The sequence below is a fragment of the Bactrocera neohumeralis genome, chromosome 4, assembly GCF_024586455.1.
Source record: "Bactrocera neohumeralis isolate Rockhampton chromosome 4, APGP_CSIRO_Bneo_wtdbg2-racon-allhic-juicebox.fasta_v2, whole genome shotgun sequence".
NCBI lineage: Eukaryota > Metazoa > Arthropoda > Insecta > Diptera > Tephritidae > Bactrocera > Bactrocera neohumeralis.
In genome coordinates, this window is record NC_065921.1 from 73,118,973 (window position 1) to 73,132,465 (window position 13,493).

The following is a 13,493-nucleotide window of genomic DNA, read 5'->3' on the forward strand; positions in this document are numbered from 1 at the left end:
AGCTGCCCCAGCCAAGATGTCAAAATCGTGCTTGGCGACTTTAACGCCAGAGTGGGCAAAGAAGGTATCTTTGGCACAACGGTCGGTAAATTCAGCCTCCTTGATGAAACATCCCCAAATAAGTTAAGGATGATTGTCTACATACAGGACAACTTTCACAAGGTCTATGGAACTCTTCGCAAGGTTCTTCCTTCGGTAAGCACCTGTCCAGTGGTTGTAGAATCGGACGCTGTCCGCTCGAGATTCTTGCAGTAAGATTTAATATCTTAAGACGGCTATACTGGCTTTGAGTTGGCTGATTGTGCGCTAAAAACTAGTCGAAGAGTGCATTACTTCATCAGCCATAGCTTTTAGCTTTTCCATTTTAGACTTTTTTGGATGATGACAGCGGTATCGTCAGAAACTGCAAAGCCGATGAACTTGCTAGGGAGAATCTCCTTACTGCAATTTCATCTAATTGGAAGTGAGTGTGGAAAAACCTCCCTTCTTGAACTCTGAAGTTGAATCTTTAACCCCACACGGCGCTCAACAACAGAACTTGAGCTACTGCATAATTATTTTGGCCAAGAGTGTGTGGTAAGAGGTCCTCCAAATCACTGACTTCTGGTAAAATCAGTCTAGGCTAAATGGTAGGTGTTCTAATTGGACACTGTCCAACAGATTTTTAATATCTCAAAACCTAAGGGACTAATTCGCATATATGGACATGGCTAAATCGACTCAGCTCGTCACGCTGATCATTTAGATATATGTTGTCTTCATAAGGTCTCCGACTATTCATATTATATTACAAACTTCGTGGCGCTAATTATGAATGAAGGTACAAATTCAGCGCTGCTTTACCTCCACGCAGTCTTCGGCCAGCCGCTCAATTGACGAAGAAACGTGTAACTAAGTGAAAAATGTATGCAAACTGCTTAACAATCACGTAAAACAAATAAAATTCAAGATTTGCACACAATTTGCAAAACTGTGCGTGTTGCATATTAAACGGTTATAAAATCATAAAACCTGAAGCAATTTATTTGATTTTCGCAATTTCGAAGCCACAACTAAGTAGCTGGTCTAAGGAGTGGAGTAGAGGTGTCGAAAACGAAGATGAAGGTGTTCAAGCGAGAAATTTTGCAATGCAAATAATTGTGTGGATCAATGCTGCTTGAACTCGTCAGGTATGAGTAGGTATATATCGTCACCTAAAATGCAAAACAACGTATCATCAAAAAAACTCCAAAATCGCTGTCAGATTTAATAACCAATATATAACCATTTTATGACCAAAACTCCAATTTTGTTTCAATATGAGCGTATGATAACCAATATATAACCATTTTATGAGTGTATGATAACCAATATATAACCATTAACCATAACCAATATCTAACCATTTTATAACCAAAACTCAAATTTTCTCTCAATATGAGTGATAACCAATATATAACCAATATATAACCATTTTATGAGTGTATGATAACCAATATATAACCATTTTATAACCAAAACTCAAATTTTCTCTCAATATGAGTGTATGATAACCAATATATAACCATTAACCATAACCAATATATAACCATTTTATAACCAAAACTCAAATTTTGTTTGAATATGAGTGTATGATAACCAATATATAATCATTTTATAACCAAAACTCAAATTTTCTCTCAATATGACTGTATGATAACCAATATATAACCATTAACCATAACCAATTTATAACCATTTTATAACCAAAACTCAAATTTTGTTTGAATATGAGTGAATGATAACCAATATATAACCATTTTATGAGTGTATGATAACCAATATATAATCATTTTATAACCAAAACTCAAAATTTCTCTCAATATGACTGTATGATAACCAATATATAACCATTAACCATAACCAATATATAACCATTTCATAACCAAAACTTAAAGTTTGTTTGAATATGAGTGAATGATAACCAATATATAACCATTTTTTAAAACCATTAACCATAATCAATATATAACCAATTTATGACCAAAACTTAAAGTTTGTTTGAATATGAGTGACTGATAACCAATATATAACCATTATATAACCAATATATAACCATTATATAAAAATTATATAACCAATATATAGCCATTAAATAACCAATTTATAACCATTTTATAACCAAACTCAAATTTTGTTTGAATATGAGTGAATGATAACCAATATATAACCATTTTAGGAGTGTTTGATAACCAATATATAACCATTAACCATAACCAATTTATAACCATTTTATAACCAATACTCAAATTTTGTTTCAATATGAGTGGTTTCTATTATAACGTTTTTCCTTCGCCTGTAAACTTATTAAAAGTGATGTTACGTTATTTTGCATTTTAGGTGACGATATATGCTATATAGATCGCAAAGAGAAGCCGAATATGTTCACGAAATGAAATACTCGTATGGAATGCCGACCCAGATTTCCTTCCACATTCATGACGTAAGCGCTCCCAAATTTTATTAACCTAAAAAACTAATGATGTCGATTAGGCTTGTGTAATTACATTTTTGGACCATATAACGGTAAAATGACAAATCTGCATACCACATTAATACATGTACATACATATGTTGGACACATCTACATATTAGTACGCGTTATGTCAAAAATATCCTTAATGAACATTGACTACGTAACAAAACTCACGCATTTCCTGTATGTGGGCAACTTCCGGTGACCACTACCCGCAACACTAGCCGAATGACCCCAAATACTTGTAAGAATATGTAAATGAATTTGGCAAAAATTGCTTTTTAATATGCGACACACATTCGCTTAGGAAAAGGAACGAGGAAAGCAAATATTACAACGAGAATTTTGGTAATAAAATTGGAGGCACAGAAAAGCGCCAAAATAACCATATCTAATAACTATTTATAACCTTACTTGTGTCCAATGTACAACTTTGAATTTTGGCAAAATCGAATAGTGTATTTCTTTTTAACGTCTCAGGGAGATTGGAACCACATCTTTTTTCGTTGCTTCATCAAAAGTCAAATAAGAGTTCAATGAAGTCAGGTTAAAGAGCAATTTCTCTAACATTTTTTGCTCAACGAGAGAGCGTTTTACTTCTAAGCTATGATGAAATAAAAATTCACTTTTTGCAACAAGAGTGATTCGACTTTAGAACTCAAATTTGATAATCATATATCAATTGATTGAGATTCTAAGTGAGAACACTTCGAAGTTTTCACTGCTAACAGAGGCGATCGATCACATTTAATGTTTTGAGCTATTCTTTTTAAACCATTTACTGTATTTATGTAGCCGATCTAAAGCAGTTCTTTGACAAAATTGATATATCAGGCCCTAAACTTTATTGAATTTTTTGGACTGCTTTCCAACAGAGACTATAGAATCGAACTTATTTTTTCCTACCAAGGCTAAGTCATTACTCAAATATAGTATAAGTATTGATTTTACTTGCCGTTGTTCAAGAGTTTGAAGCCAGTTAGGTTAGGTTAGATTAAGAGATCGATCCCAACAAGGATCTCACTTGGTCAACTTGTAACGCCGGTGCGTAATTGTAACTAAAACTCCTCTATAACATACAAGAAGCTCCTTACAGATCGACAAAGCGCTTTGATCCTATCAAAAATTTGTTGACGGCTAATGATGTTTTAACCTGAGTTTTTCAAAGGCTGGTCAATGGCGGAGAACATGTCTAGATTTTTCCACTTCACCTAACAAGGCTGTCCATACTGGCTAGCTCATCGTCTTTGCAGTTGCCAGCGATTCCGCTCTGACCAGGCAGTCAAACGATGCTGATGATTAAGTACCTCGATTTTTCTAGTAAAGACAAACACTCCGTGAATAGCTTTGATCGCACAGTTAGCGAGCTTGGCGCTAGTATTGTCGCTATACTGTCAGTGTGAATGCTCAACAATTTTTAGCAGCCCGTCTAGTGCCACTTTAATAGCAGCAACTTCTGGCTTTAAAACACTACAGTGGTTCGATAGCCTTAAGCTAAGACTGACGGAGAGTTCCCTGTAGAAAACTTCCCAAATTTTACTTCCTAGCTTTGAACCATCACCGAAAAAACACTGCGTCTCTTCTACAACAACTCCTTTCCATCCACATATCCCTCCTCAGTATGTGAGAAGAGAATTTTGAGAAGAGAAAAAGCCGGCACGTTTAGCCTCTGTGACTCGGTGATCAAAGTTTTAGGAATGCAGTTGAAGGAGGAGAGAATTTCGGCTTATTCTTGTTTGAACGTCTTCATATACCCGGCTACGCTGAGCCTTAAAGTGTGCTTCGTAGCAATACAACTGCCGGCAATGTCCACCGGTGGTTTTTGTGGAAATGTGTCTGTTGTGTATTGTTATGTAGTCCGCAGTATACCGAAGATGCCGATGAAAGCCACTCTTTGGACACACTTCAAGCTTCTTAACAAGTGTAGTCTTTTCGAGTGCCATAATTGCTAGGCTTTTAATTCTGGTTAATCGGGAGGAACATTTTTCTGATAAGGTTTGCTTGGGTATTTTTATTTAGTTTTTGGTATAGCGGCAGACAGAATTCTGCCGATTTGACAGTGCTTGGCAGGATAAAAATCCGGGTCCGGATTCTATTTAGCCACAATGGTCGATTAGGTAAGGTATTGCAGTCCCAACTAATGAGCTTTAAGTGGTGAAATTTACTCAGTAATTTCTTTGCTACAACGGTCTTGAGTGAGACAGCTTCATTTTCAATAACTGAGCCGCTTGGATGATGATATATTGCGTTAAGAGGACGTTTAGAAGATGGAATTGCGGGAAAATGATCATATTTCTAGTCAAAAAGTGATGGAGTGAAGGCCGTGACAATACTGGGTTTTGAATCGCGACCGCGATTTGGCGTCCAGCGACCTTTTTCTGTCCTAAGACCGCAAGAAAACGTCTATAGTAAAGAAATATATTCCGACAATAAAGAAGAAAAATTCGAAACTGAAAATATGTATGCCCCATATATGGTACGAAATGTGAGAAGTTAGTATTAATCGATATATGAAACTTCATTGTAAGATTCTCAGGCTTTCCAATATCTAAAGCATGTACTGACCTATCTGGATTTTACTGTTCGCTGAAAGCTAGGTAATATGACTAAAGCTGCTACCAGTTGTAAACCCATGAAAAGTTACATTACGATTCAAGCGTTGGGATTAAAAACTTCTAAACTACAAGACGTCATATTAGTTCAGTTAATGTCAAATAAGCCCAGAGCCATACTTTCTACGACGCCTTACCTTCTATTATAAATACGAAAATAATAAAAGTGATTTGGGAAAAGTCATTAAGGCACACATTATACATGTGACTTGACGTGGCACATATGTACAGTTAACTGTGCTGCGTGATTCTTATCAGTTGCCTTATTCAATTGTTATATTTTGCTACTATATGTGGCTTGTGCGCCTTAATTTATGCAACACTCCACGTGCGGTCACGAAAGCGATTAACCGCAAGCAGTACACTCACATGCCGCCGAGGCGCGATGCATAAACTTTTGTGCTAATGACCAAAACCGACTAATTTTCCTGCCACTTCAAATCGCCTGGGCGTTTGTGTTAAGTCCCTTCTGCGATTAGACGGCGATAACGCGATTTAGTATGTATGCTAAAAATACATACATGTATATGTATATACGTAGGTTGCTATATATATTTCTGGCCTAATAATGTAAATAGGCATATTTATCAACGAAAATGTTTTTTTTTTATTTTTTTATTTTTTTTTTTTTTTGTCGATTGCTGTTTTGTTTCGGGCTCATACGCATAGATCCATGATTCGTCACCTGTGACGATCTTATAAACGTCTTTTGAAGCACCGCGATCGTATTTTTTCAGCGATTGTCAAATTCTGGATCCAACGAGAACAAACCTTTTTTACGGCCAGGTGTTCATGCAATATCGAATGTATGCTGGTGGGAGAAATGCATAGTTTTTGGACGACCTTCATGGAATTCGTCTTTGAGCGAGCGTCGGCCACGATTGAATTCGTTGTACCAATTTTTCACAGTGCTATAGGAGCGTGCTTCATAGCCATACAAATATTTTAGTTCATCGATGCACTCTTGTCGTGATAATCCACGTCGACAGTTGTGAAAAATTATCGCACGAAAATGTTCATGAGTTAATTCCATTTTTCGGCCGAGATGAATTTTTTAATTCCCTGTAAATAAAACAATTCACGATTAAATGACAAAACGTTCTGAGTGATGTTATGCTAAAAAATGTCAAACTTTCCAATGGAAATGTCAGATTGCACCTGGCAACACTTAGTGTTGCCCTAGGCCAGAATATATATAGCAGCCCTCGTACATATGTAGGACTAATTGCTAACTCATACTTGTATGTAGCACGAAATTGGCGCTGCTTAGATTTTAAGAATTATGAAACAATAAAGTAGTAGGCCTAAACTAGTTTTTTATGCTGTCGAAACAGGTAATGTTTGTTCCTGGAAGGTATTGGACTGACTTGGAAATAAACCAGAGGAAGTAGTATTTTTAAAGGTTTGAAGACAGGCAATTATCCGTAATGAGCAGTTTCATTGCAGTCAAATTCTTATTCGGGCCTTAAGGACAACAGCCGCATTTGCAGAAAAACAAAAGAGAAGCCAAAATGCGTGAGTACGAAGAGCTTGCCAAGCTGGCCTACAGGGTTAATGCTCAAAAATTCTATGAAAAGATGTGACGACTAACATAAGGTTTCAAGATCGGAGCATACTGTATCAGAACCCCTAGAGCTGATCTAGTGACTGATGTTCAGAGCATAACATCAGAGATGGTGAACCCTATTACCCAATCAATGGCGATGGAACAGATGGTATATTGCCCGACTATGAAAAAGTTTGAATAACAATTACCCGTCTGAAGTAGAACAAAGCGGCGGGGCCGATGGATTGCCGGCCGAGCTATTCAAATACGACGGTGAAGAAGTGATAAGAAGCATGAATCAGCTTCTTTGTAAAATATGTTCGGAGGAAAGCATGCCCGACGATTGGAATTTAAGTGTCCTCTGCCCAGTACACAATCTGCGCCATATACCATGGCAAAAGCCTCCTCAGAATCACATACAAGGTTCTATCGATCGTATTATGTGAAAGATAAAACCCCAAGTGTGGTTTCAGGCCGGGAAAATCAAAAACTGAGCAGATTTTCAGCATGGGCCAAATCTTAGGAAAGGCCGGTGGGAAATGGATCGGCACCCTTTGTAGATTTAAAAGCTGCTTAGATGTATAAAAACCTTCCAACTACGCTCCCGGAAACTCTATGACCCAGTATTCTCTCACAATTTCTTTCCTATAGACCAAAACTGGCCGGTTCTGGGCGATTGCTTCCTTCAGACCATCCAACTTTTGACATTTTTCTTCTTTATTGGCGTAGATACCGCTTACGTGGTTATAGCCGAGATTACAACAACGCGCCAATTGGAAATTCCTAATATAGCCAGGTTCTCCTTCATCTGGTCTTTCCAACGAAGACGAAGTCTACCTCTTCCTCTGCTTCCTCTTGTGGGTAATGCGTCGAATACTTTCAGAGCTAGAGTGTTTTCATCCATTCAGACGACAAGACCTGCCAGCGTATCTGCTGAAATTACTTATATATAAATGATCGGTATGATGAGCTGAGTCGATTTATTGAAGTACGTCGGTCTCTCTGTAAGAACAACTGGACCCTCAGTTTTTGAGATATCGATGCACAAGTTCGTTTTTCCCAAAGATGGTGTTCATTTGTCAAAACAGCGTTTATCGGACCGCCAATCAAGTTCTTGTGTCAAATTTGTTGTACTTGGAAGTGTATTATGAGCTTCGATTTATGCACCCACAAGTATTGCATCCTTACGTTGTTCATCCACAAGTATCGAATTGAAGGAGCTTTTCGCTGGAGCATTATCTTCCAAGCGAACGAACAGACCTGGCCAGCACATTCGTTGGATTTTTCTGCACTTAGCTATGGCATGTAAAACTCATACATTTTATGGTTCCATCTTCTTCAATATTCATGGCTCACGCGGTCAGCTCCAAAGATTTTGCGAAGAACAGTTCTGTCTAACGCTTGAAATGCTTTATCATCTCGATTCGTCAGCGTTCATATTTCTACACCGTATAAAAGGAGGGGAATGATAAGAGACTTACAGAGCATAATTTTTATTCGTCGAGGGAGGCATCTGCTTCTCAACTGTCTACCGATCCCAAGTTCCTAAAGTAGCACTTGTTGGCAAGAGTTATTCAGCGCTTAAACCCCAGACTTAGATTATAATCTATATATTATAACTATTGGTGGAGTTTATGCTGGTTCAGAGAAACACAGAGTCCTTACATACTACCTTTTAACGTTCGTTTCATGAGGAAAACAATCATTTATATTAATTCTGAAGTAATGCTGCAGTCGACGGTGCGTGGCGCATAAATCGAAATAGAACACTTGTGTATCTGAAGACACTATCGTTATTAACTATTGACCCACTCGGTCCGCCGTTATGTCACTTAGTCTCCTAAGTACTCACGCACTCAAATTTATCTTCAAATAATGACCCATCTGAGCGCCACCAAAAAGAAACCGCCCCGAAGAAGCATCCCGATTTATTAATTCGAAATGCGACACCTTTGCTTTGGCGCCTTTTTCATAACACCGCCATAACGGCTGCTGCAATTGCCATTTGCTGCCTGTGTTTATATTTGTTGTTGCAACTTGCGCATTCAACATGCAATTGTGCATCATTGTGCGCAAATATTTTTATTATGCAAATGCGTTGCAATAAAAAATGCGCAAATTTGCATTTCCAACCGTCGCGCCGTCCGTAACGCTGATCACGTTTGACGTGTCGTGAAAAGGGTTCGTCGAGGCAATAAAAAATGCAACGCAGTAACAACAATGACAACAACAACAAAGAGTGCTGTCAATTTTGCTTGTGTGCGAGGCGTTGCACTTTGACAGCACAAGAAAGGATAACACTAGAACAACAATAACACACACTAGAACAACAAAAGTGTGTTGCAAGCAAAAGGAAGCGCCAGCCCGGGTCAGCAGGGGATGGTAGAGGGCATAACACGCGCCGCAGCCTCACTCCAGCTCGCTTGCACTTCAGCGCTGCCGGCGAGAGACAATGCAACTGCAGGGCAGGGCGAAATTGCAAGCGCCGATAACACACTTGTTGGACTTGCCACCGCGACTCGCACTCTTGCAACGTTCCGTTGAATTGGCGGTGTGCGTGTTTGCATTTAATATTTTTGTGTGCGTGTGTGTATGTGCGCGGAAACCCCTCATCGCCAAGACAAGCTCTGACACAATTGTGCAAAAATTGCGTAAGGATATCCGCTTGCCTGGCTGTTGGCGAGCCAAGTGCACTCGATTTTTTGCGCTTTTCACTTTCTGGTTTCCTCTTTTCTTGTCGCCGCTGTTTGCTCAGGCTGTCTTTCTTTTTCTTCGCACTGGAGGGTTGCAAATTCGCAAATTGGCTTTTATGCTGAAGGGTGATTTTTCGCACGACCCATTCGCATAAGTGGCGCCCGGCTCCGATAAAAGTGTGGGAATTTATGCAAGGCTGCCGCTGTTTGGCTGCGAGCGCAATTGTTGCGTGCCGGGTGGAGGGTTCGGAAAATTCCGTTGCATTTGATATGGAAATTACTTTGCAATATGTGAGGTTTGGAAATCGTCGAACAACGTGGGAATTTTTTGAACTCAAAGAAAATTGGTAAATTGAAAATTCTCGGATGAAACTGTTGGTTGTGATAATTCAAGACTTCGATTATGCAAATACCTAAATAAATATTAGATACAATTAAATAAGAGACTCGTGAGCCACGCATAGACCAGTTTTGGTCCTCAGCGATGCCAGTTGGAGTGCCATTACGTAGTTCTTGAGAAGTAGTCATCCTTCAGGAAGCCAGCGCTTGACCAATATCTCATTAACATTCTTGCCTTTATGAGCTGGCACCTAGTGGAAGTGAAGTCGCTTGGTTCAGGCGATACCCTCCACTGCTACATTGCTTTTCAACTACTTCCGACATGCAAAACGAGGTAAGCATTGATTGTTGATTGGCTGTTACGTAGATGTTGACTCGGTTGTTGTTGTAGCGACAGAATTCCGCCGAGTTGGCAGTCCTTGGCCGGATGCAAAGTCCGTATCCGTTCGTTACGTAGAGCCTAGAGTTGCCTACTGATGCATTTGAAGATAGCTCCGCGGCTTTTCCAATAGCAAAGACCTCTGCTTGAAATAAACTGCTGTGACCAGACAGATTAAAAGGCTACCTTATGTCTAAATTTGAATAGTATATTCCCGCACCAACTGCGTCCTCCATTTTCAAGCAAATTATCGTAACCATAGTAAGATGTAAGATTTAATTGGTACGTAGTTTCAATGACTACAGGCAACTGAAAAAAAACGATTCGGAGACAATTATGACGTCCCTTAAGCTCACTAAAACCTCGGGTAATCGCTACTTCATCAAAAATATTAATATGAACCCTTAGAATCTGCTAACGATGAACTTTTTCATGAAGACGACACTCACGGGTACGGTTGCTGAGAGAGACTTCTAAGTGCGGTCTCCATCAAGACCAGCCGTGAGCTCACTGACTTTGAACTCAAAACTAGTCAGGCACTGCTTAGTCTCATAACAAACTGCCATGGGCTATTTCAAAATAAGAATTATGGGTGTTTAATTACAGTGAAATCATTGGAAACCTTAAACCCAAGGAATTTACCCTCGTACCATTATAATCAGAATGACTTGTGGCTCAGTCAAATCGGTTTAATACCCAACGGCTGGATTCTCGTGAAGTTGATGAACACTGCTGTCAGGCTCTTTTGATTCGAAGTAGAGGACTCTAAATAACTTACTCTCATAAAGATTCAATTATTCTTAGTTGCAGGCACCGTTCTCACGACAGTAGGGTCTACATAAACGGAACGGACTTGTATTTTTATGTGGTCAAGAACTACGAACTCATCAATTTTCCTCCAATTTGCTTCAGAAATGTTGTGTGCTGCACAAGAATAACTGGAAATTAAGCTATAGGCGGCATTGCGGTTAGCCGAACAATTTTATCCAACTACAATGCTCGAAATTGGATTGTGGTAGGCGAAGCAAAGCTAAAATTGAATTTTTCTTTGACTGTCCAGCTACGCTGCAAGAATATTGAAGCCTCTAGCAATATATTTGCTTAAGTGAATGGAACCGAAGTCGTTGATAATTGGAACCAGTATTAACAGGAACAACAATGTCAGACTCGAAAGCCAAGGCAGATGATGGAAGGATGAGCTGTATAAGATATACGACGACATTGATAAGTTCAGCGAAATTTCGCGAGTGGACGAAAACACTCCAACTCTGAAAGTATTCGACGCAGTACCCGCTGAGGGAAGCAGAGGAAGACCTCCACTCCGTTGGAAAGACCAGGTGGAGAAGAACCTGGCTTCGCTTTGAATCTCCAATTGGCCACAAGCAGCGAAAAGGAAGAAAGACTGGCGCGCTGTTGGCCCGGTGTCTACTCCAAAAAATAAAAAGCAGAAGACAGCGTACTTACATATGTGCGAAAGAAATCATATTCATAGCTACGATTTGAGAGTGAAGGGATTTTAGTACCGATGGTTTCTCAATAAGCCTCCGACAAACCAAGCTGCATCGTTGGACATCCACTCTATCTAACTTCCGAAATAGCTACTATTTGCTAATTTAATTTCTTCATACAACAAATCTCAAAAAGGAATTCAAGCTCCACTTTTACTCTTTTTCGCCTCTCCGCTCATAGCAATAAATATTTTCCATTAAAAACACCAATATTTATTCCCATTACTGAGTACTTCGGCTGCATTCTGAATAACAACAGTTAATCATAATTTATCATAATAAATTCTAGGAGCCCTTACGTCCCTTCCTTTTCTACCCTGTCTACCCTTAGAATGCAAAGATTGACATTCAACTCGGAAGCGCCAAAGCGAGCCACATTTGTAATCTCAATGACAGCCTTGATGACAAGTGCGACAAAAATATTTGTCAGCGAACAAAAGAAATCACCGAAATTTCAGTTACTTTCTATGATTAAAAAATCGCAATCTTTTTCATTTTATTATCTAGTGATTTCCTTTACATTTTTATACCCTGAACGGTGTAATTTATGTTTAGCATGAAGCTTGGAGTACTTTAGGTTTAACATGAAGTTTGTAACAGCCAGACCAGTTTTTGAGATATCGCTCTGAAATTTTGCACATATCTTTTTCTTGCCAAGGAACTGCTTATATGACGGAACTGCCGATATCGGACCACTGTAGCATATAGTTGTTATAGAAACTGAACGATCGGAATATAACGCTTGTATGGAAAACTTCTTATTTTCAAGAGATATTTTAGCGAGATTTGGCATGAATGACTACCAAAGGCAGCGCTAAACCCTCAGAAGAAATTGTTGAAATCAGACAACTATGGCATGTAGCTCCCATATAAACTGAACGATCGAAATAAAGTCTCTGTAGGAAAAAGTTTTTTATTTGACGATATATCTTCACGAAATTTGGTAATAGATATTACCCAAAATAACTGTATATTCTCCGAAGAAATTGTTTAGATCGGTTTACTATAGCATATAGCTGTCATACAAACTGGACGATCGGAATACAATGCTTCTATGGAAAGCTTTTTTATATGACAAGATATCTTCATGAAATTTCACATGAATCATTTTCTAAAGCAACGCTATAATTCTTGAAGAAATCGTTCAGATCGCACGACTATAACATATAGCTCCCATATAAACTGAGCGTTCGAAATAAAGATCTTATATGACAAACTTTTTTATTTGACAAGGTATCTTACCCAAAATTCGTATGAACTATTTTCCAAAACAGGGCTATAATCACCAAAGAAATTGTTCAGATCGGACTACTATAGCATATAGCTGCCCTACAAAGTGACAGTTTCAAACCAAGTTCTTGTATGAAAAAATTTTTTATTTGATGAGATATCTTTTCGGAATTTGGCATGTGCTATAAGTATAAAATAACGGTACATTCTTAAAAGAAATTATTCAGATCGAACCACTATAGCTTATAGCTGCCATACAAACTGAGCGTTCGAAATCAATATAAAGACAATTTATACCATTTTCTGCTGCAATAAATACACCTGTTAAGGGTATTAAGGGCTCGTTGTATGCGAAGTTAACGTTTTTTCTCATTTTCTTTTTATTTTCTTATAATTTCTTTCATTTTTTTCACTAAAACGCTTGAGAAAATCTGAAAAGCGGTCGGTCTGCTAAAAGGATACTCATTGCAGCCGTTTGTGAGGCTAAATTTGTAAGTGTAAATCTGTGTAGAATTATAAAAACATGCATATATATACACACACATACATATATATACATATATATGCTTACCTACATTGATATTATTATAGCTGCCACGTTATAGAGTGCAGCCGAACAAAGCACAGCAATCCAATCAGGCAACTCAATGGGTATGCTGATTTCCATACAAAAGCCTTTCCAATACACAAAA

General features: G+C 38.5%; 1 long non-coding RNA gene across 1 annotated transcript; it reads right to left on the reverse strand.

The window, feature by feature from the left end:
• Window positions 1-1,421: 1,421 nt before the first annotated feature.
• On the reverse strand, window positions 1,422-2,375 carry LOC126755209 (uncharacterized). The gene is made up of 3 exons (XR_007666468.1): window positions 2,230-2,375; window positions 1,698-1,824; window positions 1,422-1,499 (listed from the first exon to the last, which is right to left on the reverse strand). It is a non-coding gene; the product is annotated as an uncharacterized LOC126755209 (long non-coding RNA).
• Window positions 2,376-13,493: the final 11,118 nt, after the last annotated feature.